The sequence below is a fragment of the Macadamia integrifolia genome, unplaced genomic scaffold (assembly GCF_013358625.1).
Source record: "Macadamia integrifolia cultivar HAES 741 unplaced genomic scaffold, SCU_Mint_v3 scaffold877, whole genome shotgun sequence".
NCBI lineage: Eukaryota > Viridiplantae > Streptophyta > Magnoliopsida > Proteales > Proteaceae > Macadamia > Macadamia integrifolia.
Genome location: NW_024870569.1, coordinates 17,668 through 41,544, shown reverse-complemented (window position 1 = coordinate 41,544; position 23,877 = coordinate 17,668). Strand labels below are relative to the sequence as shown.

The 23,877-nt window shown below is 43.0% G+C and overlaps 1 non-coding gene and 1 pseudogene across 1 annotated transcript; both read right to left on the bottom strand.

Annotated features, from left to right (window-relative positions):
- Nucleotides 1–215: 215 nt before the first annotated feature.
- On the bottom strand, nucleotides 216–322 carry LOC122070310. The gene has a single exon (XR_006137732.1). It is a non-coding gene; the product is annotated as a small nucleolar RNA R71 (small nucleolar RNA).
- A 5,736-nt stretch (nucleotides 323–6,058) lies between these two features.
- LOC122070307 lies at nucleotides 6,059–6,987 on the bottom strand (annotated as a pseudogene).
- Nucleotides 6,988–23,877: the final 16,890 nt, after the last annotated feature.

Below are 23,877 nucleotides of genomic sequence, written 5' to 3'. Positions count from 1 at the left end.
ATGCATACCTATTCCTTAGGCAATTTGAGGAGGTTTGTGTTCTGATTAAGGTCTAACAGTTGATTGATGATGCTGTAAAATTAAGGTTTATAACTTTTGCACTCAAGGACCAAGCTAAGAAATGGCTCTATGGTCTGTCTACCAATTCCATTACCACATGGGATGGGTTTACTTTAGTCTTCTTGAAAAATTTTTTTCCTTTGCATAAAACCAATAAACTCAGGAGTGACATTCTTCAATTCAGGCAAAAACCTAGTGAGTCGTTCTCCAAATTTATGGAGAGATTTAAGGACCTCCTTCAGGAATGCCCTCATCATGGAATTGATACATGGCAACTTTTTCAAATCATTGATGAGGGTATTGATTATCAGACCAAGCAGTTGTTAGAGTCTATGTACCTCAAAGGTTTTACATCTTTTACAAATGAAGACGTTTGGAACTTTTTGCTTGAATTAGTTGAGAAAACTAGAGAGTGGAAGTCTACTCAAGAAATTGAGAGGACAAATAAAGGTTACCTTGTAGAAGGTGTTGTAGCCAAAGAGGCTCAACTTGAGAGTCTTATCAAGAGACTTGAAGCCACAATAGTCAAAGGACCTACCTAACTAAACCAAATAAATCATTCTATGCCTATGTGTAGTTGGTGACAATCTCCCACTCATGTGATGGAGGAGTGCCCTAATATTTCTCATGTGAATGGTTTAAATATAGGTCCTGAAAATGTGAATGCCATGTCCCAAAACAACCCTTATAGTAAGACCTATAATCCAGGATAGAGGAACCATCCTAACTTCTATTGAAATCAAGCCAATCATCAAGTAGGACCTAATTTTCAACCCTTGAGTCAAGGGCAGTTTGTTCCCTAACAAGCTAATCAAAGGAAAATGCCCCCCAATCAGCAAAACAATTTTAGGATCCCCACTCAATCTGCTATTCTACCACCTCCTGCAAATCAACCTCCAGGATTCATGAGAGGAGGTGGAGATTTGGCTAGGCTTTCTTCTTTAGAGAAAAGCATGGAACTTCTCATGAGTACTTTCACGACAAGCCAACATAACATGGAGAAGCAAATCTCCCAACTTGCTAATGTTTTACATGAAAGGGAGAAAGGGAAGATGCCTAGTCAGCTTGAACTAAATCCCAGAAATGTGAATATGAATCATTAACCAGTCCTAAATCAATTGAATTCAATTCAAAAGAGTCCACAACAAGAGCCCTCCAACCAATATAATGTTGTTTATGCTCTTAGGAGTGGCCAGGAGTACCAATAGAGTGTTTATAAATCTTTCCCATCTATTATTCCTGTTAACTCTCCTTCTATTGAGGACACAAGTGTGTCTCTTGTTCTAGGTTCGTTTAATGAACCTAAAGATTCTTTTGAAACTAAAGATGATTTGGTTGAAGAAACCAAACATGATTCTTCTGAAAAATAGTAAATCCCTAACAGTCCTTATATTCCCCTTATCCCTTTTCCTAATCGCTTGGTAAACAAAAAGAAGACTGCTTCCATGGATAAAATTTTAGAAGTCTTTAAGAAGGTAGAAGTGAACATCCCTCTTTTGGATGCCATATCCCAGATCCCTGCCTATGTAAAGATCCTGAAAGATTTGTGTACTCACAAATGTATCACTAGTGTGCCCAAAAAGGCGTTCTTGGCAGGCAACATTAGTTTCATAATTACTCAGCCTATAGCCTTCATGTATAAGGATCCAAGGAGCCCTACCATAGCTTGTGTCATAGGCAACACCTACGTTGAGCATGCCTTACTTGACCTTGGCACAAGTGTGAATCATTTGCCTTACCATGTGTATAAGCCACTAGGATTGGGAGAATTGAAAGCTACTGGAACTACTCTTCAGTTGCTAGATAGGTCTGTTAAGATTCCCAGAGGCATGGTTCAGGATGTCTTACTTAAATTTGGGGAATTTTTATTCCCTATTGATTTCATTGTTTTAGACACCCAATCAGTTGCCAACATTCAAGACTAAATCCCAATTATTTTTGGTAGATCGTTCCTTGCAACCAGCAATGCCATAATTAATTATAGGAATGATACCATGAAACTTTCTTTTGGCAACACTTCTGTGGATTTTAATGTTTATAGGTTGGGTAAGCAACCAAATCCCCATGAGAAGGATGTTCATATGCTCCAAGAAATTTTAAATTCCATTGAGACATTTTTTGATATTAATTCTGATTCTGAATTTCAAGATTGTATGGAACAATTGGGTGATTTTGATGATGGAATTATATTTGAGGTTTGGAGTCCCCAATCACCTATAGAGCCCCCTTAGGACCCCCTTTCAATTCCATTCTCAAACCTTCTATAGTGGAGCCTCCTAAGCTAGATCTTAAGGAGCTGCCATCTGATTTGAGGTATGCTTTGCTAGGGCCTAACCAGACTCTTCTAGTAATAATTTCTTCAGATTTGACTTCTAGCCACGAGGAGGAATTACTTAAAGTGTTATAATACAATAAGTAAACCCTAGGTTAGACCATGGTTGACATCAATGGAATTAGCCCTTCTAGTGTTCAACGTCATATTCACCTCATTGAGGGGTCCAAACCTTCAACGGAACCCCAGAGGAGAGCTAACCCAGTGATGAAGAAAGCCATTCAAAAAGAAATTCTAAAGTGGATGGATAATGGGATCATTTATTACATTTTTTACAGGGACAAGCATTTTTGCAATAGATCATTTGAGGCCCTCATGAAGAAATTTGTGATCACCCATAAGTTGAAGCCTTTCATTGAGTTGTCATCTTATGCACTGGAAGAGGTCATGGATATCCATGAACCTCTTTACATAAATGATTAACTTTTACCCAGGTATGATCCCCTTGCATTGTCTTTCCTTTTAATTCTTTCCATGCATTGAGGACATTGCATGACTCAAGCGTGGGGGAAGGAAACCAGTTTCTTTTTGTTTTTGCTTTTTTCCTTTATTTTAGTTTTTTTTTTCTTTTTGTTTTTGAGCTTGCTAAGGATGATGTCCTACTTTGGTTTTTGGTTAATGACCATACGATTCGGTTGCTTGATGTATGAAAGAAATAATTTTGATTAAGGTACCCATCTTGAACACATAAAAACCCTGTTGAGAAAAAAGAAACAAGCCTGTGTCTTGAGATGGGACTCTTTTTTGAAAAAATAAGAAACTCTTGTTTTACGGTATTGGACCTTATGTAAGTCTGTGGGTTCCTTGTACTTTTGATTTGGAGTTAAGACCTTCTTTTTAATTTGGCATGAGTTGACAAATACACAATTTTAAATGAAGGGTGGAAAGTGATATAAAATGAAACGTAAGAGTTGATTTTCTTAGAACTAGACAGGGCATTGCACCTTAGGAAGCGTGGTGTCTTGATTGAAATTTCTAGGGAGGAAACTTCTGAAAGAACTCTAACATAACTGCCTATGTGGGCATATACAAAAAGTGAAGCTATATAGTAACTTAGGTGTCTGGTGTTTGCTCCACCACATCATTCAGGCCAACAGTAGGAGAGTAGGATAGAGTTACTATGACAAAAAAAATGAGAAAGAAAACCACACAGCAGGAAAGTATGTATAAATATCATCAATGCCTTGGTAACATGTTTGGTCAAAAACACTCCAATGCCTTAGTCCTGGGTTCCCTATTACTTGACAATTAGTCTTGCCTGAAGATAAGGATGTTTTGGAAGAGACAATGTGAGTTCCAAATTAAAGAAATATGCTTGTGCCTAAAATTGATATTGGGTAATAAAAATTCAAGTGTGGGTTCCCTAGATTAAGTGTAAGAGAAATTATCTTTACTCCGGATCGGTATAGCCTTTACCTTTAGCCAAGGTTGGGATTTCGTTTTTTCTGAATTTTGGGTGTAAATTCACTGCAAACACCCATGAGACATAACTCATCCACTAGGAATGACCTAGGGGTTTAAAGGCTTGTTGCACATGCTAAGTGCAACCGTGATTCCTACGAAAGTGAGTTAGGTTTTTTATTTTTATTCTTTTTCTTTTTGTTTTACTCGAGGACTAGCAAAGTCTAAGTGTGAAGGAATTATGATGAGCACATTTAGAATGGAGCTACCTTGGGTTTTACTCTCTTTTTGCAAGTTTTATATTTTCAAGGCCTTAAGGACTATCGGGCGCTATATCTCCAATTTTATACATAAAGAGGTCCTATTTCTTTTCATGGTTACAAAGAGGATGAAATTTTGCGTAAGATGGACGTGTTCAATTAAAAGTACACATCTGTTTGGTCACCCGTACAAGTGATTATTCTTTTCGGGTAAGAAAAAGAATAAAGGATCACAACTGAACTGAAATGCAGAACCATCCCATTTGCAGTTGTCCCAAGAATACAAGGAATATTTCAAATACCAACAAGGATCGATGGACCACCTCCTTGAGTAAATGAAGATTCATTTTTTATAACAACAACTATCTAGCATAGTTGGTGAGTTGTGGTGTGCAAAGTCCTTTCCTTATTAGGAGGTTTGAAGTTCGAACATCTTAGCTACCATTTTTAGAGAATTTTTTTGAAAATTTTTCTCTCTCCTAGTCATCACAATTGATTCAAGCAAGGAATAGAGGTCAGCCAAGGGGGTTTCTTACGCAAGAAGAGAGAGAAAAATGGAAAGAAAAAAAAAATAGAAATAAATCTTGTCCAAATCTTGTCTCTCTCTCCTCCACATCGTCAACAAAGATGTCCAAATCTTCAAACAAGCAGAAAAAATCATCCAAGGGCTATGTGCAAGTTTGAAGAGAGAGAAAAAGAAGGAAATAAGAGAAAAAAATAGAAAAAATATATATAGGAAAATCGTGGGTTGCACTCTCTCTCCTCTACCTCACAATTGTGGGCCCCCAAACCCTAATCGTTGTTCTCTCTCCCTATTTCTCTATAAATTAAAAATGTTCAAGGGGAGAGGATGGCTAGTTATTATTTTTGAGCTCTCTTTTTCTCTCTCCTTAGGTGCAATTTAGTTTTAGGGTTTTATCTCTTTCTCTAGTTCTCTTCTCTAGGTTTAGTCTCTTTTAGTTTTTCTTACTTTTTAGTTAAAGACTTTTGTACTGGAGTGTTAATTAATGAATGCAAGTTTTCTTTCATGTTTATGGTTTATAGTTTATGGTATTGTAATTTTAATTCTCTAGTTTAAGGTTTAGATCTAGGTGACAAGATCCAAGCTTTGAAGCATCTCTGTTCAAGTTCAAGTTTCTCTTTCTAATTTGTTTTCTCTAGTACTAGCGATTTCAGATTTGGTTTATTCTAGATCTAGTTTTTAGTACTAGTAATATTTCAAATCTCAATCAAGTTTTCAAGTTCAGTTATTAAAGTTCAGGTAGGTAGGCTTTTCATAAGTCTTCTCTCCCCCCTCTCATTCCCTCTCCTGACTACCCTTTCCTTCTTAACTTAGGTTTTTAATTTTAGTCTTTACTTTATTGTTTTTCTTTTCCCCCAAGGTCCTTGGCTAGATGCATGTATTGGCTTTTCCCCTCTCTAGCTAGAGACCATCCTTTGATTGCATTTATTTTTAGTTATTTACTTTGCCTCCCTTTCCCTAAAGCTAAGTAGTGAAGCCCTTGTAAGAGATACTCTCTAGTCAAGTAGGGAAGCTTGCATTATTTGCTGTGCATCCCTCGGGCTAAGTAGAAAAACCTACTTGTGTGCCTCTCTCTAGCTTTCATCCCCTTTTTATTTTATTTATTTTATTTTAGCACTTTTACTTTCAGTTATTTACTTTTTATTTGTGTGGTTTGAAGTATTTAAATTCCTAGATGTGTTGGTTAGGATGTTTTTAGATGCATTTGTGTTAGGTTAGTAGTTAGAAATAGATCACCATAATTAATCTGTGCACTTTCGCATTACTAGAAGAAGCCTAAAATAAAGTTGTTGCTCTCCTTGTGTTTGACCCGTTAGCTACACTGATCCATACGCTTGTGGTTACTTTTAAATTTCAAACAGACTTTAACTTGATAGTCCAAGGACGATGATTGGAAAAGGTAGGAGCATCTAACAGAGCATTGACCTCTGCAGTATAAGAATCAACATTAAAATCATCACCTCCAAAGAAATTCAAACAATGCTACACTGGGCCATCTGCTAATATCACTGGGGTGTACTGTGCTACCACCTCATCTATCACATCAACGAAGAAACACTCGTCCTCACATTGGGGCCATGAAGAAGCATTGAAGATGTTCAATCGGAGCTTCTTATTACCAAAGGAAATTTTCATTGCACTGGATCTACAGTTGATGTATGCATTGGCAGTGGTCAAGAATGGACATCCTAAGATTATCGACTGTGGGTTTCCATTAGTAGGTGCCTCCATGTCAAGAATAAGGAAATCCACAGGAAAATAGGGCTTATCAACCTTAACTAATACATCCTCAATACAACCTCTAGGGACTTTGATTGAACGATCAACAAGTTGGAGAATAACCTCTGTAGCTTCAATTCTCCAAACCCAAAATGATCACAAAACGAGCTAGCCAAAATATTCACACTTACCCCTAGATCAGGAGAGCACGCTCAATGGGAAGGTTCCCAATGCTGCAAGATATGAGAGGTGCTCCTAGATCCTTAAGCTTAGGGGGAAGCTTATTCAACAGGACAACACTTACTTGCTCAGTAAGATGGATAGTTTTTGGAATGTGGGTCTTCAGCTTATGCTTTTGAGTACATAAATCTTTCAAGAACTTAACATAAGCTGGAACTTACTTTATGACATCTAGAAGAGGAAGGTTGATTTGGACTTGTTTTAACAATTCCATCATCTCTTCTATTATTGAACCCTTCTTACCAAATACAGAAAAAGAAGGAGATTCTAAACAAGAGGGGAAAGGGTATATAAACATTAGGATTACTGCCTCCCCCAACTTGTTCAATCTCATCATCCCTAGAAGCTGGTGGAGCTTCAGGACTGGGGTCTAGACTCATCTCTTTCTCAGAATCCTCTGCAGGGGAATTCTGTTCAGGTGTTCCCAATACTCGGTCATTCCTTAGGGTCATGACTACCTAGGCTTGTTCATGGAAAACTCGATTTCTAGGCTGACTCTTAGGATTTCCTACCAATTGACTTGGTAGTTCACCTTCCTCTCTCATACTGATGGCATCAGTTAATTGACCAAATTGAGTTTCTAACTTAGTGAGGGATTGAGTATGGGAGTGTAAGAGTTGTGTATTTTGGTCCAACCGATTCAAGACAAGCATCACTGTTTCCTTTGATGATGAATTCATAGGCGTTGGAAGAGGTGGTTGCTGCACATCTCTATAGGCAGTCTGTTGATTGGAAAATTTCTGCCTGTATGGTGGATTTTTGAAACTATTGGGTTGTTTCCATCCAAAATTGGGGTGATTCCTCTAAGCAGGGTTATAGGTCTGGGAATATGGGTCACTACCTGATTTAGAGAAACTCTAAGCAGCCTGTGCATGTTCTTGAACATATTCAGGGAATTGCACAGCTTGAGGGCAATCACTGACATAATGTGTAGGATTAGCACAAAGAGTGCACACATCCTGATAAGTGGAAGCTGGGGTAGATTGCCTAAAATTATGCCCCATGGATAATAAGCAGTTAAGCCTTTCAGAAAGCATGTCCACTCTAGTGTTTATGGCCACAGATTGGCCTACCTCATAGAGGCCACCTCTTTTTGGGATTCAATGGTGGGGGCTACAGTCTTTGAGGCTGACACATGATGTAGAGAATTTTTACTAAGAGTTTCAAATAGTTTCCGTGCCTCATTCTCACTTTCATGCATAAAAGTGCCTCCACATGAAGCATCAACCATCTGTCTATGTCTATCTATTAGTCCATCATAGAAACATTGGACCAACTGCCACTTAGGTACAACATGATGGGGACACTTTCTAATTAGATCCTTAAGTCTCTCCTAGGTCTTACGGAATTGCTTACCATCAACTTGTGAAAAACTAGTGACAGCTCGCCTAATTTGGTTAGTCCTACCTATAGGAAAGTACTTCTTTAGGAACTCCTATTGCATTGAAACATTCGATTAAAATTAACAATTAAATATTCATTTCATGAATAATTATGACCCGATCAGTGGCCGAGTACATATTTGTTCCATCTTCCAGTGGGTGAGATCTCCATTACTCCCTTTTGTTTCTATGCTTTGACGAGGGTTTCCTTTGGGGATAGTCTGTTCATGGTTCCTAGCCCCATCACCCCTGAGATCCTCTATGACCTTACTAGCCTCAAGACCCACCAAAGGTGATCTTGTTAGTGGAGATCTACAACACGTGGCACAGGGCTGCCCGTGGGGATCTAGATCCTCCCTAAAGGACTAGAATTTTTCATGCTTTCCTCCTCTTTGTCATGGGTCTTTGCTTATTCAACAACATTTTCGGTGAGATTGATGTCCAAATGGAGCTTTTGTTCACCAACCTGGATGAGATTGAGGAGTACGATTGGGGTGGGGCAGCATATGCCTACTTCCTGCGGATGATGGACCGTTTGGCTTGTGGTGATCGCAGCCTCTATGGTGCTACTTACATTATCCAGGTATGCCACTGCTTGATCATCCATCTTCTTTTTTACTTATTTTGACTTGGTATCTAACACCTTGATCTTTATGCAGCCTTGGGTCTATGAGCATCTAAGGTTCTTATGTCCGAATCTTAGGCACCTTGACGTCCTCCCTTCCTTGCTTCTTTAAGATGGGGAGATAATCAATTATCGAAGGGTCGATCTATCATCCCTGAGGGGTTCTCTACCCGATCCCTATTGAAGTCCTGATTGTGGTTTGCTTCATTCACTCTTCATCCTTCCTTTCTTCATTTCCAAATATTTTATCTTTTGGTTATACAGATTGACTGGAAGCCTTTCCTGAGGCTTAACTTTTCGAATGCTGCACAGCGGGACCGAGCCATATAGCTGACATAAAGGAGGGTCCCATTTGGAGGTCTAGAGGGTTGGGCCTAGTATTTAGGAGAGAGATTGAGTGGCCAATGGTTGGGATCTGAGCGGTGATTCATTCCTTGTTTGCCTCCCCCTACCATGCATCACCCTGAGGATGTTCCAGTGGGGGAGGCGGAGCTAGCCAAGGATGGGATACAGGATGACAGCTTCTTGGATCTCGAGTGAGGCTACGAGTTCTTCTTGGTGGCAGAGACAGTCTGTGTGCTCTTGACCCCCTTGGGTCCCATGGTATATGTACTTCTTTTGCCACATTTCTTATCATTCTTTTATTTTCTAACGTAAGTTTCTTAAAGTATTGCACTCGCCCCATGGTTCCTCTTCCTCCACTATTACAGTCGGCCAGGGGCTTTGTGGCTGAGTCTTCTTCTTGTTGTTTTATAGTTGTCCTTGTTGGTAACCTGGCCACGTGGCGATGATGATGTGGCCAATTTGGGTGATGTAGATGAAAATGATGATATGGTAGTGTCTAGTGTCACCGATGAGATAATAGAGCCGCTTGGTATGCATGGAGTGGTTTGATACATCCTTAGCATGTGGTGTAGGTTTCTGGGTCAAAACTGGAAAAATTGGCCTATCTACGCTCAGGGTCATTTTTGGTAGTAAAAATGAATTTTTGGAAACCATTTCTTTATGAAAAAGATAGATTGTAATTTATCTAGTCCAGTGTATTTTATTTCGTCGCATTCCATTACCGTATGAAGAAGTTACGGCATTTGTGGCAGTCGAAGGAAATTTCGGCATTAAAGATGAATTTTTTAAAAGAAGTGTTCTCCATGTAACGATACAAAAAAAATCATATCTTTCCAACGGTTCTGATTTCATCGATTCTGATTCCGTATGAGGAAGATGCATCATTGGAAAGGTCTAGGGGAATTTTGGTCATTTTACATGATTGAGTTAGATGATCAGTTCTTCTGGAAAGTTGTCGAGCGTCTAGTCACTGTTCCAACTTACTTTGTTTCATCTTGATCGGATATCGTATGAAAAAGTTATGTGTTTCCATGAAGCCGATCCGAAAATCCGAACCAAAAATCAACAGATTGCTCTCTGTGATGGGTGGATTTTCCATAATTTATTTTTGAAATTTCAAGGCCTTTGTGTAATTTTAATATCTTGAAGGTCTGAGTTGATAAGGGGTTTCTGGCATTGAAGTTTATGGGAGTAGGGTTTTAACTGCCATTTAAAAGAATCAGTAAGATCCTTAATAGATGGCTCAGAGTAAGCCACGTAGGCTTGATTCCCATCTAAGAGTGCACACGATTTGGCACCGGATCCGACGCTTAATATGCTTGCATGACGTTTTTCATTGGTCAGATTTATCAAGAACCATATGTTGGCGCTTCACAGGATCAAGTTACTACGGTGTTACGCACATGCAATAACTGGCATTGATAGATGTTGTTTCCAATGGTCTCATGAGATCTGATTTAAACCTGATCTAAAGATCTCAATCCAAGGGCTGGAAAGCCGTGTTTACTTTATGAGACATAGTGAACAATCCACTGTGAATTACACCGATCGAATTAATAGGATGTCGACAACGCTTCTGATCGTTGACGCAAGCGTTGACTAATGATGTCATATGATCCTAGATCTAAGGTTCATGTTCATTATCCGTTATCAAAATCCAATGGCTCAGATTATTAGATGCTCTTTTATGAGATCTACAGCCAGATTTGCGCCCCTGTTGCGCACGCCGCCTATGTAGCCTATGATGCTCCTCCAAAGATTCTATTTCTGGCTTTCTAGTTAGCCCAACTTCAAAGGGCTATATCTCCCTCATCCTAACTCCAATTTGGGTGATTCAAGTTGGAGATTCTTCATCTCTCTGAGCTCTACATATCTAAGGGAAGAAAACAAAGAGGAGAGTTGTAGAGGTGGCAGAATATTTGAATTGAAGCTCACAGAAGGCTTAAGCTTTGAATGCAAAACCTATAAGCTCTTTTACTTGATCCATAGCCCCCATTAGAGACTTGGGAAGCTGTTGGAAGCCAAGGTAGCAAGCTTCATTGGTGGTAACCAAGAAAAGGGAAGAGAAAAGAGGCAGAAGAAGAAAGGGAAAAGAGAAAAGAAGCCCATTCATACTTGTGTGAGCCATTGTTGAGCCATTGTTGAGCCATTGTTGAGCCATTAGAGCTCTAACAAAGGAAGAGAGGAAGTGGAAAGAAAGAAGAAAGAAGAGGAGAAGTGGTGTGCCTTGATGAAGCTAAAGAAGCCCATTCATGCTTGTGTGAGCCATTGTTGAGCCATTAGAGCTCTAACAAAGGAAGAGAGGAAGTGGAAAGAAAGAAAAAAGAAGAGGAGAAGTGGTATGCCTTGATGAAGCCAGGGTGAGCTTCCACAAAGGAGGAAAGAAAAAAAAAAGAAAGGAAAGGAAAGGAAAGAAGAGGGAAAGTATCTGTATCACACACTCACTGCCAAAGTGTTTCAGACACAGACTGATTTAGGTTCTACAGTGCACTTGAAGATTCCAATTTCTTCATTAACTTAAGGGAAATTGAAGATTCTAGTGGACCATTAGAGTTCTCGGTCCCATCTTCGGAAACTAGTGATCAGAGACATTACAGAGTTGTAAGCTATTCTACACTCATTGACCTGAGCTTTTGATTTCCTGTATTTCCATTGTATGCTTAGCTTAGTTATAATGCCATAGACCTATGCTATGTGGGATATCATTGTAGGGCATTGTTATAAGCCCAACCTTATCTATGTAATTGGTGTTAAGTCGGTGCTGGACATAGGGACAGTATGTTCCTTGGTAGTTACCACTACCTAAACATATCTGCCATGGGTGTGGCCTCTTATGTTATTCTGGGCAAATTGGGGTGAAGACTAGCCTTTGTAAGTCAAGGGTGGAAACTGGGAACGTGTTCCCTTGGCTGTGGGTGCAGTCATAATTAGTATTGAGTAAATACTGAGCTCGAAAGTGGGCATTACTCCGAGCATGTAGGCAACTAGCCGAAGCACGTATTTCTTGTGTTGTGATTGTGCATGCTAGTATTATATTATGGATTAAAGTGTATGCCTACAGGATGGGTGTGTACATCTGGTAGACCCGACCACTTGGTGGTGCAATGTGAATGTACATACGATTATGTGTATGTGACAGTGATTGTTGTGTGGGGTTTGTGAGTCATCTTTTAGCCGCAATACATGTTATGTGATTAAGCTTCGTGCAGCAGTGAGAGTTATCAATAGTTCACATAGTAGCTCTGGGCAACATCAGTAGACTGTGATTGAGAGTGAGCCACATCAGCTAGTGACCTGGTAAAGAACCAGCTGAGGGAAAGTTTTGGACACACTGATTCACCCCCCTCTCAGTGTCAGCCAGGACCCAACAATTGGTATCAAGGCTAGGGCTCTAGATGTCACACCCCGTTCACATTGAACCGGGCCAGTGACCGGGTTAACACCGGTTAACCCAAACCTGCCAGGATCATTTGATACTGTATTCCACCACAGCATACACACAACTAATAAAAACTTATCAGATCAGCGGAAGACTAAGTTTTACCTGTGAATAATCCCATAATACTTGATACCCGAATTGTGATACATTAGTTATATACATGTGGGCCCGAAGGCATGATATTTACACAATAAAAGTACAATTCAAATATCAAGTACATAAAGGAAACCATCAAAATAATCAGAGTACACAGCTAGGCTCGGTATCAAAGGCTAGAGCTCGGCTCGGTATCAAAGGCTAGAGCTCAGCTCGGCATCAAGGTTTGAGCCCAGCTCGGCATCACATGGTAGAGCTCAGCTCGACCTCAAAAGTGGAGCTCAGCTCGGCATCAGAACTGCGGTCCCACAGCACAACTCTCGTATGAGTAGTCAATGCCGTGCTCTAACTCCTCAGGGGCCCACCAGTCCTCTTTAGGAAACTCGACTATGGGACCCACCCCGTGCTCCTCAGATGTATGACCTACAAAATCATCTAAAAAGGGGGTGCACACGTGGGATGAGCTCACTAGCTCAGCAAGTGGTAAGATGGACCACACAGCAGTCCACACATCAAAACACAATCATATGCACTACATGCTATGCATTACATTTTAAATCACATCCACCTAAGCAACATTACTAAGTCTTCGGTTTAGTGCTACTACATCCACAGTGCGCGTATACTCCGGGTACGAGCCGCGAACTCCATCCCACGATACGCCCATAGGGCTGTTGGAGAAGGCCCACCGTGAGTACTCGGAAAAGTAAAGACAATGTCATCCACCGGCTCTCAACAGAAAAGTAAATGACTGAAATTAAAGGTGCTGACTCCAGCAATTTAAAAGCAGTACGATTGGCCCTCTTGAATGTACCACCGGGGTTGCCAATTGTCCTAATGACCTGCCGGGCGTTATGTCTAACCGCCACAGTGACCCGACAACCACGACCACTGCTTCCCCCCAAATGATAACCCAACACCTTAACTCCTGTTGGGAAGGGTCGTAGCATGGGACGGTGAAAATCCTAAACCGCATGCTCCTATATGACAATAGTACGATTGCATAGTGCCACCGCATCCCATACCACGGGCCACCAATGCACTCGTTTCCAAGCCGATTACGGCATCTAGTCTATTAATGAATTATGCACCATGATGTCAACATTCATCATATAAGCATCTCATCACTTGGCATTTAGAAAGTAAACATAGCACACATGCATAACAATGTGAGGATGACTAATCTACATAGCATATTCATGATGGCATGACTAGACTAGATACAAGTAAATGAATGCCAAACAATACCTTGAAACAAGGCCAAACGTCCTCTCCCCACTTACTTGTAGCATACAAGGATTCCCGTTCGGTACGGGTGAGATCCGGTGCGAAACGGGTAGGATTTGGTGAACCTAACATAATTGAGCGGGATTAGTACTTCACCATTTTAGGATCAAAATTAATGAGATCCGATGATAAAATCATGTTTAGAACGTTAAAAGAAGGTCGCACGTCCGATTTGGGTCCAATCGGACGTAAGAATCACCTTCGGGGCCACACAGGTGGGTCAGACAGGTGGGCTGTCTGGCCCACCGATTCTACCCACCGGTTTGGATCGGCGGATAGGGGCCCATAGGTTGGCCCGCCGGTCTGGCCCGTCGGTTGTGCCCGAAGGCCCTGCCCTCTCAGGTGGGTGCTCACAGGTGGGCCAGATGGCCCACCGGTCCTACCCACCGGTCTTGGCGGGAAAACTGCTGTTTCTTCCAAACTTCCTCCATTCTTTGGGGATTCAAATGGGGCTTTTCCAAACCCATTCTTCACACCTTCAAGGTCTTATAGGATGGTCCTAACCTAGATCTAGGTTAGATTCAAGTGATGGGAAACCATCTTACCTTCTTTGCTCAAGAACAACTTTAAACCCTCCAAATCACTTCAAAGCCACAATGCTTCTTCCACCTTGTCAATACCTCTTCAAATCCTTCAAGATCAACACATAAATCATCTATTAAACCTTAGATTCATCATTTCAAAGGGGATTTACAAGATCTCAAGAAACCCTACTCGAATCAAGGGTTTTAAGCTTGGGTATGGTGAATGTTCAAGGAACCCAACTTTGCTTACCTCTAAATGTAGATCTAGAGTTGAAGATCACTCTTCCGGCGCCGGAATGGGAAGATCAAGCTTCAGCGCCGCTAAAATCCTTCTCTTCTTCCTCTTCCTTCTCTTCCCTTCTTCTTCCCTTTCTTTTCTCTCTCCTCTTTACTATTCTCACCAACGTACGGGTGTCATAAATGAAAAAAAAGAAAATCATAATGCTATATATATAATTCCTAAATATGTGAATAGTGCACATGGATGGGTCACTCAGGTGGGTGGGTGCACCGCCCACTTGAGGGCCAAAACTTAGGATTTTGACAGGGTTCGGGCCTCGGCACGAACCCCACCCCTGGAATACAATGTAGCATACGTATATACCTTAAAATACGGCTATAATACCTGCTTTATCCGTACATGGCCTTATGGTAGGTGCATGTACATGGCTTGGGCACTCCCGTCTCTTTTGGCACTGGCTCGGACTTGTCGGGCCAGCCGGTGTTTAAGGTCACCCTTGCCATCATAGCCTATAAGGAACCCGCTCTAATTCCCTCTGGCTCGGTCCCTGCACGGTTAAATCGGTTCAACCGCGAAATCAGACAGGGTTTAAGAAGCAGGGTATTACATTACCCCCCTTCTGAAAAATTTCGTCCTCGAAATTGCGTACCTGGTTGATCAAAAAGATGAGGGTACTTGGTTTGCATTTCATCCTCTACCTCCCAAGATGCTTCTTCAAAAGAATGATCCGCCCATCGCACCTTTACATAGGAAATGGAGCGGTTTCGAAGGGTTTTCACCTTCCGGTCCAAAATTTCAGCTGGCTGTTTTGTATAGGTCATATCAGCTTCTAGGTACTCTGGTTCCACGGGTAGTACATGAGATGGATCATACACGTATCTCTTCAGCATGGATACATGGAATACATTGTGAACATCCCCAAGTGAAGGTGGCAGAGCAAGCATGTAGGCTACTGAGCCAACCCGGGATAAGATCTCAAATGGTCCAATGTATCTTGGGCTCAACTTCCCCTTTCTGTGAAACCTTTGCAACCCTTTAGTAGGAGAGATCTTGAGAAATACCTTTTCTCCTGGCTGAAATTCAATATCTTTTCTGCGGGTGTCCGCATAGCTCTTTTGACGGGACTGAGCTGCTTTAATCCGTTCTCTAATAACGTCGACCTTGTCACAAGTCATTTGTATCATCTCAGGTCCTAACATTCGACGTTCACCTACCTCATCCCAATACAAAGGAGTTCTGCATTTTCTTCCATATAACGCCTCATACGGAGCCATCCCAATTGTAGCTTGGTAACTGTTGTTATATGCAAACTCCATAAGAGGTATATATTCTTCCCAACTGCCACTCATCTCCATTGTACATGCCCTGAGCATGTCCTCTAATATCTGTATGGTTCGCTCCGACTGACCATCCGTCTGTGGGTGAAAAGCCATACTCAAATTCAGCTGTGATCCCAAGGCACGCTGCAAGCTTTTCCAAAATCTGGAAGTGAACCTTGGATCCCTATCTGAAACGATGCTCACTGGCACTCCATGTAAGCGCACTATGTTGTCCATGTAAAGTTGTGCTAGTTTGGCCATGGAGAACTTGGTCTTGATGGGAATGAAATGAGCAGTCTTGGTAAGCCGATCCATGATCACCCATATCGCGTCCATTCCCTTAGGTGTACTTGGTAGTCCGGTGACGAATTCCATTGTAATCCTTTCCCACTTCCATTCTGGTACTGGGAGTGGCTAAAGAGTACCATAAGGTTGATGCCTCTCAGCTTTTACTTTCTGGTAGGTAAGACAAGTCGCCACATACAAAGCTATGGTGACTTTCATGCTTGGCCACCAGTAACTTTGTTTGAGGTCTTTGTACATCTTGGTACTTCCTGGGTGAAGTGAGTACTCGGAGCTATGTGCTTCTCGCACTATCTTATCTTGTATATCCAAATCATCGGGTACACACAATCTGTCTCGAAACATCAATGCCCCATCACTAGCTAAAGCAAAATCTGGGTCGTTCATTGTTTGATCTTGAACCTTAACTCTGATCCGCTACAATTCAGGATCCAAAGGTTGCTTCATTACCACCTCTTGCCTAATTGCCGGATGCACCTGTAGAGCCGTCAAGGATACAGTCAACCATTTAAGGTTTTCTGGTTGAGGTTCAAGCTCTAAGGTTGCCTCTTCATATAAGAGGGTTTCATCCATTAGTATCGCCTCTTGCACGAGTGGTGGGATGACTGCTAAGTATGAGAGCGACACAGTCTGTGTCTTTCGACTCAATGCATCTGCCACTACATTTGCCTTGCCGGGATGATACTGAATGTCGCAGTCATAATCCTTCATGAGTTCAAGCCATCTCCTCTGTCTCATGTTCAGATCCTTCTGGGTGAAGAAGTACTTCAGGCTTTTGTGATCACTGTATATCTCACACTTCTCCCCATACAAATAATGTCGCCAGATCTTAAGGGCAAAAATGACTGCAGCTAGTTCCAAGTCATGAGTGGGGTAATTCTTCTCATACTCCTTTAGTTGTCGGGATGCATACGCTATTACCTTACCGCGTTGCATGAGAACACAACCCAAACCAACTTTGGAAGCATCGGTATAGACTGTCATTCCACCTGTGCCTTCGGGAATAGTGAGCACAGGGGCAGTCACCAACCTATCTTTTAATTCCTGGAAGCTCTTCTCACATTCCTCTACCCAGTCGAATTTCACACCCTTTTTAGTCAACTTGGTCATTGGTGCTGAGATCTGAGCAAAATTCTCGATGAAGCGACGGTAGTATCCACCCAAACCCAAGAAGCTTCTAATTTCGGTGACATTCTTGGGGCTTTCCCATTCCACTACTGCTTTCACCTTATCAGGATCCACTTCGATTCCGGCTTTAGACACTACGTGCCCCAGGAATCCAACTTGTTCAAGCCAGAATTTACACTTGCTGTACTTGGCAAACAACTGTTGATCTCTCAACCTCTGTAACACCATTCTCAAGTGTTGAGTGTGCTCCTCTTCGGTCTTGGAGTAGATCAAGATGTCGTCAATAAAAACAATTACCCATTTATCGAGCACATCCTGAAATATTCGATTCATTAGATCCATGAATGCTGCCGGTGCATTGGTTAACCAGAAAGATAACACTAGGAACTCATAGTGACCGTATCGAGTCCTAAATGCTGTTTTGGGTATATCACCGCTCTTTATCTTGAGCTGATAATAGCCGGACCGAAGGTCTATCTTTGAAAATACTATGGCTCCCTACAACTGGTCAAATAGATCATCAATGCGTGGTAATGGATACCAGTTCTTAATGGTTAGCTTATTTAACTCCCGGTAATCTATGCACATACGCAAACTGCCATCTTTCTTCTTGACAAACAACACTGGGGCACCCCAAGGTGAAACACTTGGGCGAATAAACCCCTTTTCCAATAGTTCCTGCAGCTGCATCTGTAACTCCTTCAATTCAGCTGGTGCCATCCTGTATAGAGCCTTAGATACTGGAGCTGCTCCAGGAGTCAAGTCAATGGCAAACTCCAACTCCCTATCAGGTGGTAAATGCATCAGATCATCTGGGAAAACGTCGAAAAACTCTTTAACCACCTTTACCTCTTCTAGAGGTGTAATCCTTGCATCAACATCAAGTACCGATGCCAAGTAACCCTGACATCCACTTTCTAGCAATTTTACTGCTTGAAGAGCAGAGACAAGGACCTTCTTCACTCGTTTCATCGTATTTGCTCGGTATACCAATTCTTTCCCTTCATTATCTGCCACCCTAATCAGCTTTTCAGCACAGATCACATTAGCTCGATGAGCCGACAACCAATCCATACCCAATATAACATCAAAATTTTGCATATTAAACTTAATGAGTTGTGCATCAAGGTTCTTCCCATTAATTTCCACTGGGCACGACCCATACACTTCCTTCAACTGTGCAACTTTACCAGTAGGCATACTAACAATCATTCCATGATCTAGGATCCTGGGTGACATCCCAAGTTTCTCTGCGAATCTCTTAGATGAGAATGAATGAGTAGCTCCTGAATCGAATAAAACATAGGCAGGTATGCCTGATATGGGTAGGATACCTAGTGTAACAATGCATATATTTTCAGCAGGTCATCAATATTAATCATAATAAATTTCTTAATTTAAAATGTACCTGCTACTACTTCTGTATTGGCCTCAGCTTCCTCAGCTGACAGAGCATACATCCTTCCCTGCGGTTGATTCCCCCGAGCTAAGGGAGGTCAGTACGCGGAGGGCTGACTGGAGGGCAAGGCTGGTCTGGCCCGACAGTCTTTCGCATAATGCCCATATGAATGGCAGTTGAAGCAACGAATCTGAGACGTCGGAACTGGGGCGGGGCCCCTCTGCACTTGACCCGTTGCAGATGGAGGTCGAGGTGGCCTTGGAGCTGTAGGTGCCACACTAGTGTTCGGGCGAAAAGAGGTGGAACCCGAACCACCAACTGGTCTAGGAGGGTAGCCAGATGGCCTATAGGGCTGCCTATACATAGGCCCAGAACTGTACGATCCGCGGTATGCCTTGGAGGAGTTTCCCATATCCGGAAATAGGTTTGTTCTCTTCCACAGTCCAGGGGTGAGGGACTGTTCTCCCTTTTTCTTATCCTCCATAGTCTTGGCCTTCTGCACAATCTGGCCATATTCGGTAAAATCGGAGACCTCAACTACATACCCAATAGATGCTTGAAGGCCTTTTAGGAACCTCGCTACCTTCTCTTCAGCTGTCCTCATATGCCTTGGGGCAAAATGGAACAAACTCTCGAATTGTTGTTGGTACTCAAGGACAGTCTTACCTCCTTGAGTTAAGGCCATAAACTCAGTCTCCTTGCGGTCTCTGAAGCTGGGCGGATAATGGTTGTCCAAGAACAACTCCTTGAACTGCTCCCAAGTGGGTTCTGGATGGGCAGCCAACAATATGGGCTTGGAGGCTTGCCACCAAGAATTTGCCTCTTTCTTGAGTTGCAACCCAGCACAAATGAGTTTCTGTGCATCCGTGCACTCAAGCACCTCAAATATCTTCTCTAATTCTTGGATCCATTGGTCCGGTTCCAGAGGATCACTCCCCACCTTAGAGAATACAGGTGGTAAGTTCCTCTTGAATGACTCCACTACCCTTGACGTATTACTCGTCGCCGGGAAGTTAGGAGCATAAGCAGGATAGTAGGAGTATGGAGGAGGCATCCCATACTGAGGAACACCGAATGGTGGGATTGGAGGTGTACCTCCCACTTGTGGTCCCGTTCCCGACCCTACAGGTGGGTCCTGTGGAGTAAGTACCCGGGGAGGTTGACCCAGTTGAGAAAAGTCCAACTGTTACTGGATAGCAGTCATAAATGCTTCTGTTGCTGAAGCATTTGTTGCTGAAAAGATTGTTGGGACTGCTGAATTATAGTAGCAACATCTTCCGGCGTAATGACCGGTGGAGGGTCCGGGAGTGTAGTCATAGGTGGGTCCCCATGTGCCCCACCCTGACCAAGGGTCTCTGGAGGTAGTGGAGGTGAGGTTTGCCCCACAGAGCAGGACCCCCTGAGATTTTGTGGTCAACCGACCGGACGAGTACCCCGTGAGGTACCTCTGGCATTACTACCGGATCTAGTACGTACCATCGTATCCCTGTACCTGGAACATATCACACACCATATTGGTTAAACACTGGAGAATTGATTTCGGCACACAATTATATGCCATCACATAAGGTATTGTAGTGTATGATAGTCCACAATAAATCGTAACTTGATTTCCAAGATACAGGGCCAATGCCCCAACAGGTACGTCAATGGTCCCACTTGACCATAACACATTAATATAGGAATAATATCAATAATGAGAATCAATGTAATCATGCTAGGAGGAGAGAAGGGGAAAGAAAAAAAATCTTCAAAATTTCCCAATTTTCACAACCGGTGGGCTGCACCGGCGGGTAGGGGCCCGTCGGTCCTAGTGCCTCAAACCGACGGGTGGCATCGGCGGGTAGGGGCCCGCTGGTCGGACCCGCCGGTCCTGCCCATGTAAAAACACGAACAGGGCCTGTAGGGCCCTGTTCTGTCTTGTCTCTTCCCCAACTCCTTTCTCTCTCTCCCTCTTTCAAGTAAGTTTTCCTTCTCCTCTTTTCCAGAATTTCCACTTGGGGTAGAAATGCATGTGTAAGCTTTACTTTAGGTTTTCTTTCCATATTTTTCTCCATAAAATAGTATTGCCATGTGATTGTGATGTTTCTACTGTGGTCGTTTGTATTTTATTAGAATTTTATCCCTTCATTTGGAGAAAACCCCAAATCGTGCCCTAGGTTTCCAAATTTGGGGATTTCTTGAATTTTCGATCATTTTCTCCAATTGATGATTCCTTTGTGATGCACTACACTTGCTTTATGATTAGCATGCTATAGAATTCATGAATTATCCATTATACTTGGAATCCCCATGTATTTCCATGAAAAACCCCTCTTTTTTTTTTTGTATTGGGTTCCTTAACCTTCATCATGTACTCGTATTCATGGACTTCCATAATCTAATTGGGTATATTTTTGTACTCTCATGATCCCGCTACCATGGCATTTTGTTATAGATCTAGGGTTTCAAGCTTTTACTCCATTGTGAATGAGTTTGCGCGTTGGAATTGAATCCTCTCATGTTAAATATGCTCTTTGCTGTCATTTTACTGTTTTGGCATATTTCCCTGCTTCATCACCTACCGTGCATCATATCCATTAGCTCCCTATCATTTCTAGCTTGTCGCCGTTCCCATTTTGCATGAATTTGGGTTTTGGGCTTCCCTTTTTCTGCTGTCATTTTCTTTTCTTTACTTACCCCACTTTCTTTTTCTTCTTGCCAGGATGTCATCTCGCACCGGCAAGGGACCATCTTCCTCTCGCGTTCGACGTAAGACGACCGCTTCTAAGCGGAAGAGTGTGGAGACCAGCTCTTCAGCCCCTCGCACAGGGAGACCTGGACCTGCCCGGTCTGACCCTACAGACTATGATGAGGAGCACTTCCTTAGTGCAGAGGCAGCAGACAACTGGCCTATCTTCCTGAAGAGGTCGGTGATGATGGAGAAGACCGTGGTAGTCGACGACTTCCACAAGGCTCGGCTTCAGGAGAGGTTCTCAGCACTGGGCTGGGATTCTATCCTTCACGTAGACCGACCATGCTACGAGCAGCTAGTCCGCCGGTTCTACTACAACTTGGAGGTGTCTTATCCATACGGGGAGGAGTTCACCATAAGCAGCTTGGTGAAGGGGGTAGACATCCAGCTGACAGTGGGTACCTTGGCTAGCATCTTGGGCATATCGGCAGCTGGGCACCGATACTACAGTCCTCCCAAGAGTAAGCCTCTGGGACCATTCATGAGTTTGGAGACGCGAGACTTCATTTACGAGACTATCTACGGCAGCAGCACCCGTCCGGAGTCCGAGATGTCCTTCTACCCCAAGGTTCATTTATTTGCTCGGTTGGTCCAGTTCAACCTGCTCCGCAGAGGAGGTCATCGGAACCAGGTGTGTTTCATGGCGGCCTTCATCGCTTTCTGCATCTTCACGGTCGCAGAGGGAGGCAGCGAGCACTTATGCCTTTCGTACATCATCCTCAGAACGATGGAGCACCACACTTCCCACCCTGAGGATGGAGGATTCCCCTATGGCAGGATCCTCACCGGGATCTTTGAGTTCTTTGGGGTGGACCTGAGCGGCGAGGAGGGGAAGACTCCGGCTGATAGGTTCGACAGGAGTAACCTCCTGAGGATGGGTCTCCATACCCTCATGGATACACCCCCAAGATCAGGAGCTCAGAGAGGTAGGGGTAGGAGGGCTGCCCCTATGGAGGATGTCCCAATGGAGGAGGAGTCTAGCGGGGAGGATGAGGACTACGTTCCTCAGGACGAGGAGGAGGATCTGGTGGGTGGTGGCATCCCTGAGGAGGCGCCTCAGGAGTCGAGAGGCCCTGGTCCTAGTTCCTCAAGAGCTGTAGCCTCACCACATAGAGCCCCACCACCTGGAAGTGGTGCATACGACTTCGAGGGCATGATGTCCTCCATGCGGGCCTTGCAGGATGGCCAGGTTCAGCTACTGAGACGGCTGGACAAGAGTGCCTCCAGGGAGGAACGCATCCTAGAGAGGCAGGCCACTTTGGAGAACTCCTTTCTCCAGTTGGGCCAGGACTTGAGCACCACGGCTAACGCCATGTCCGTCGACTTGGGCCGACTACGGAGGGCAGTATGGCTAGTGAACGCGAGGTTCGATTACTATGACCACAGCCTCGACGTCAACTCTAGGCCTCCGGCGAACGTGGTGATCATCGATAACGACGACGATGACCAGTGAGGGCTTAGCTCGCCCACACCAGCTGTTTATCCATTTTATCTTTTTTTTGTAGACCTTATTGTATACTTCATTTATTCTCATTCCTTGTATTTGTACTGTAACTGGAATCATTTGTGGAATAATATATTTTGATAGTGATTATTTTGTGGTGGAATCAGATGTTGAACACTTATGTAGTTTAGTTATGTATTTTGCTACTTGATCATTGTTATATCATATTATCTGTTGTTTATCAGGTGTTTGTGTGTAAAATTTTTGGAAAATCCCATTTTATGCCGTTATGCTGCCGAAATTTCGTCAAACTAGTATTCTATAGGTTACAACATCAATTTAATTACCTTTTATCTACACTCACGTATGCCATGAATGCAATCCCTAAATGCAACTCTTTTTATACTTTCTTTCTTTGGCTTTTAACTCCTTAAAGATTTTACATTAACCCAACCCCATTTCCCTATTATAGAGTCTACGGGATTCTAATGGTATGCTGTGAGTGGAGCAGAGCATCACGCTCTGATACCACCGTTTGTCACACCCCGTTCTCGCTGAATCGAGCCAGTGACCGGGTTAACACCGGTTAATCCAAACCTACCAGGATCATCAGATACTGTATTCCACCACAGCATACACACAACTAATATAAGCTCATCAGATCAGCGGAAGATTAAGTTTTACCTGTGAATAATCCCATAATACTTGATACCCGAATTGTGATACAATAATTATATACATGTGGGCCCGAAGGCATGATATTTACACAATAAAAGTATAATTCATATATCAAGTATGTAAAGGAAATCATCAGAATAATCAAAGTACACAGCTCGGCTCGGCAACAAAGGCTAGAGCTCAGCTCGGCATCAAAGGTTGAGCCCAGCTCGGCATCACATAGTAGAGCTCAGCTCGGCCTCAGAAGTGGAGCTCAGCATGGCCTCAGAACTGGAGCTCAGCTCGGCCTCAGAACTGCTGTCCCGCAGCACAACTCTCGCACGAGCAGTCAGTGCCGTGCTCTAACTCCTCAGGGGTCCACCAGTCCTCTTCAGGAAACTCGACTGTGGGACCCACCC